General features: G+C 35.3%; 1 long non-coding RNA gene across 5 annotated transcripts; it reads right to left on the bottom strand.

The window, feature by feature from the left end:
• Positions 1–253: 253 nt before the first annotated feature.
• Positions 254–4575, bottom strand: LOC110796654 (uncharacterized). Of its 5 annotated transcripts, XR_002535646.2 has the most exons (5): positions 4183–4538; positions 3944–4089; positions 1943–2084; positions 1819–1855; positions 254–933 (listed from the first exon to the last, which is right to left on the bottom strand). It is a non-coding gene; the product is annotated as an uncharacterized lncRNA (long non-coding RNA). The 5 variants fall into 5 exon arrangements; XR_008930955.1 differs by adding an exon at positions 2903–3812 and having other exon boundaries at positions 254–2084; positions 4183–4551; XR_008930954.1 differs by having other exon boundaries at positions 254–1855.
• Positions 4576–5075: the final 500 nt, after the last annotated feature.

The raw sequence follows: 5075 nt of genomic DNA, 5'->3' as shown, positions 1-5075 counted from the left end.
TAACAGCGTTCAATATATAAGCGCTATTAAACCTCTAGTATGGTGGCAAATTTTGTGCACCCAACAACTCATTTAATTTAGTAGCGTTCAAAATTGAATTTTTATCAGGATTTTTTAGTTTTGATTTTTAATTATTAAGTACCCGTAATTAAAAATAAAAAATAAATTAGAGCCTATATAGGATAATGTAAGAATTCAATATATGTCTTGCTCCCCACAAAAAACTCAAATAAAAAATAAAATTGAATACAAATTGAACATATATAAGATCCAACTTCATTTCAATCATATCAAATAAACGTCTCGATGTCTCATGCATAACTTAAATACACACTAGAATAAAAACACACTAGAAAACATATAAAATTAAAACGTTGTAAAGAAATTCCAGTCGAAAAACATAATTAATCGGTGCTAAGAAGACTCTTCCTTTGGTTGCCGCAACTGTCGTCAATGTATTCTTGATGTACTCAGAACGAGAATTTTTTATCCCCCTCAATTTTCTGTGCCAGTGAATAATCAGCTCTGCCAATCTGTTGAATTTTCAGTCAAACTTCACATACAACCAGTGTGATCAACTGCTTTAGAGATAGACGCCAGTACAATGTACAATGCTTCCTGCAACAACCAAATCAGTCGAGGCCACATTGTCTTCCCTTCCTGTAGAACCACAACCAACAAACAACTCACAGAGTCGCAGGTCATATTATAGGACATGATTTTCCTATTAAGTACAAAACTCTCACTCAAATTAAGTAATTCACGAAGGTCACATATTTTAGCAAAGAGATCTCTCATATCAGAGTTGAATAACCTGCGTGTATATGTGTGGAGAAATAATTCATTTGCTCCTGGATGCGAAAATTCATAAGTTTGCTAGATGACACCACAGAAAAATTGAGTAGTATCAGAGAAAAGAACACATGATTTCCCCTGGTGATACACAAAGAAAGGCAACACCACATTAGCTAAATAATGATAATTTCTAAAATCTCAATTAAAGGAGAAAGATAACACATAGGGACCAATTAAAGGTCCATTTTGGAGGAAAAGTAATAATAAGCATAGTAAGTCAGAAGAATTTCCTTCGAATGCCTGCATGGCTGCACCAAACCTCATGGTTATTGTATGGTATAGGTAGAATAACATTTTGGAAAATTTAAAAGCCCATACAGACTGAAAGATTATGTTAATAATCTTTTTGTATATCATATTTAGCAAGTAGACAATCTTGTGATATTATCTCCCTGATTTGTAGCCTTTTGTAGCCTACAACTAGCATATAAGGGTTGTATTACTTGTATATATTGGTAAGTATCCTAGATCGATTACATATTGACATTGTACAACATTAAGCTTCTACTCATGCATCTTCTTATATATAAATATAAACTTCTGAAGCAAAGCTCTGCCCGCATTGCAAAATTCATGAGCAGAAAGCGAGGCACTGATAGGAATCAGTGTAAGAACTCTAAAGCCCTTCTAACATCTATTACCCTCTAGGTCAATGGCATCATTCAGAAGTCCGTTTATATTCAGCAATTATTCAAACAACAGCAAGTTCAAGTCTGGATTCTCTATACTCCTCCACATATAATCATAAATTGGCAAACAAAAATCACCAAATAAAAATCTGACAATAAATCAATTTTAATCCAAAATAAGAAACAAAATTTATAAAAATCAAGATAGATTTTGAGTATTAAATTGCTAACTTAGTATGATTTCGAGTATTAGATTGTTGAACAAAAAAATTCAAAAAGATAATTAGTAACACATATAACGTTTAGGAATAATTGAACAAAGAAAAATACATACATCTTCAAATAAAGTTTGTTGCATATTTTAGCTGAAGCTGCAAGGAAATAGATCAACGACTTAATTTCAGAATATATTAACAAGACATCAGATCAACAAGAAAAGGTGAAGATAGAAGACTGACCTTTTTTCCATATTCACCTTTGTAACTAGTAACAAGTTTTGGATTCAAACCCAATTCCTTGAAACAAGTTTTCCCCTAAGTGTACATACTTGCCTTAAGAAAGTTGGCTCTCAACACAAGTAATAAACGGAAAGCGTTTTTCCTGTACAAAAATTGATTCGGGTGATTAGACCTCTAAATGTTTAAGACGGGTATGATTACATCAAATTCATGAAAAACACAGTGATTTAATTCAAACAAAGAAATTACTATGTGATAAACTACAACTGTTAAACGTGTTTTGTTACAAGATTAGCCCACAAGCTAGAATATAATTGAATTAGCATTCAGTAGGACCATGCTGCAATGAAAACATCAAGCAAAAATAGATTACCAGTTTATAAAAAGTTAAACAAGGATTTACTTGGAAACAAAAACACAAACAAAATGCACTTTCATATCATTTCTAGTTTTCAGTTTTTGATTTTGTGATTTTTGAAGTCACGTGATTTAGAGATTAATCAACTTTGAGCAACTGACCTCATGTTCACATATTTATAGAAACTTTAAACAACGGTTTAGCATTGTATCTAACAAGACTACAATTGTAGCTTGAAGTTTATCGTTTTTTTTTTCCAACTAAAGCTTCTAGCTCATATACATCTAGAGACATTTATAGTAGAAATTAAAAGCTTGCAATTTTCAGCATGTTAAATCTGAATATATTGTTTTATAAATCAAAATGAAAAAAGAAGTTGGTTTAGGATGCTTAGCTCTGGGCACAGAACACCCAATAAAACAAGCTTTTTTTTTTGAAGGAAAAAACGGGCACAGGGAGCATTTTATTAAGTGACAAGATCAAAGGACATCCAAACCCGCCAAAGCAACAATGCTTTGCGGGAAATTACAAACATAGATCTGCCCCCCCCCCCCCCCCACCCAAAGGCACCAATCTAGCAGCATGGTGAGCGACAGTATTACCAGTGCGTTTCACATGGTGCACCGAGAAGAAAATCAGCACATTGGTCATTTCCACAATGTCTTCTATGATGAGATCAACCTGGGACCTTCCAATCTTCTTGTTGCGTAAGACACTCACCAAATTCATTGCATCCATTTCAAGCCCAATCTTTCCGTAGCCCAAGCCTATCGCTACCTCAAGCCCGAACCTTGCAGCCATAGCCTCAGCAAGGTCCACACTCCAAACATCACTACATTTGCGAATCGCAACAGCCAGCAGACAATTTTATCTCTAACCACAACACCTAGCCTCACATCACAGCCATCGATCACAAAAGAGTCAGTATTGACTCTTACTCGGCTATGCACCGGAGGCATCCAACACGGCCTGGAAGGAGATGTTGTCATATGTGTTCTGCTGGCAGACCAGCCATGAATTCTGGTTCAAACGATCAAGCTAATACCCCGATTTTGTAGTAAAAATTCCATCACGGGCAGGCCACCAATAACGAATATCAGCAGGTTTCCTATGACTCAAGGGGATATCTTTGACCAACCTCAATGTTTACCAAGTTTGACTGAGAAAAGATGTAGAGCTAATGGCCTAATCCAATGACAATGATGTAAATCGACTCTCTAGACATATATATACTGAAAGACTCAAGAATTAAAGTTTGGCGATGTTTGAGTGCACATTGTAGGAGCTAAAATTTGAAAAATAAGCTTTTTAGAGGCAGGACAAATATCCAGCTTGTCTGTGGCAGGTACCAGGCACAAATTAACAATCTAAGTGGCTCTAAAATAGAGAAACTCATATGAGAAATAATAGTTCGAGTTGAGGTAAAACACTCATGCAGGTCTAGCTGAGGTACCCACCTGTCTGTGACCTCGAGAACCCAGATGTGGAGTTGCAATATGAAGCTTATGGGTTCTAGTTACAATCACAACACCAAAAATCAATCAAACATGCAAAATTGAGAACTTAAACATAACAGTCAATTAACATATTTCATCTAAAACACTGAAATCCAATAATTAAGCTACAATTACTAAACAACTAACCTGTCCATAAGTGAGGACGGTTCCACTATATCCCTTGTACAAAGCATCAACCAAAGGGGCAACAGATTTTTCAAAAATGCGAGAGATGGCTTTCCCCCATTTCCGAAAATGTAATCAAACATGAACGTATGTGAACCAATTTGCACCTAATTGCACAAAAATTCATATAAAATTAACCCTAATTTTCGAAAATGTTAGAAAGTGAATTGAAATCAAAAGAAAAGTCTTTAATTATTGACCTGAGGTTCACCAGGAAAGACGGAAATGCAGTCGCGCCGAGAAAAGTTCGCCGGAGAAGAAGCTTAAACACGAAAAATCGGGATTTGGATTGAAGGGAACTCTTTAATTTTGGATTTGGGAGATTTCGGTTTGAGTGGATTGGAATTGAACTCTTGATCGAATTCGGTATTGAACTTTTGGATTCGGCGCAGGGAAAGCGATCCTTAACTATGGTAATGGGGCGTGGAAGAAGGAACGAAGGAAGGAGATGGAGAACGTGCAGTGCGTGCGTGCGTGGAGGACTGGCGGAAGGTACGGTTTCTTTTTCTTTTTGGTGAAGACTATAGGTTTTTTTTAAGAAAACTTTTTAGCAATTAATCACAGCTTTTAAAGAAAAGCGCTGTATTATAATATGGTGGAAATTAAAATTACTTCTTTTAACAGCAATATAAAATAAAGTGCTGTTAGTTGATACAATTAATAGCGCTTATTGATAAGCGCTATTAATAAGGCGCTGTTAATTAATGTTTTTGTTGTAGTGACACCATAAACTTAATAGTATGGGGATACACAAAGGTAACTACCATAATATATGTTTGGCAACTACCAACCTAAATTAATGTCCGTATCAATCAAGAAGTGAATTTCTATTAATCCATCTTAATACATATAACGAAATAGTAGGTACCATGTCACAGCGTGGTGATAGCCAGGTGGTACACAAACCAAAGTTAATAGTATGGGGATACAAAAGGGTAATTACCATGAGGTGTGTTTGGCAACTACCAATATAAATGAGTGTCCGAATCAATCAAGAAGTGAATTTCTATTAATCCATCTTAATACATATAACGAAATGGTGAATACCATGAATAGTAACATATGATCTGGTCAATACTTTTTCCCATACATA

The sequence above is a fragment of the Spinacia oleracea genome, chromosome 3 (assembly GCF_020520425.1).
Source record: "Spinacia oleracea cultivar Varoflay chromosome 3, BTI_SOV_V1, whole genome shotgun sequence".
NCBI classification, from domain to species: domain Eukaryota; kingdom Viridiplantae; phylum Streptophyta; class Magnoliopsida; order Caryophyllales; family Amaranthaceae; genus Spinacia; species Spinacia oleracea.
This window is presented reverse-complemented; position numbering and strand designations above follow the sequence as displayed.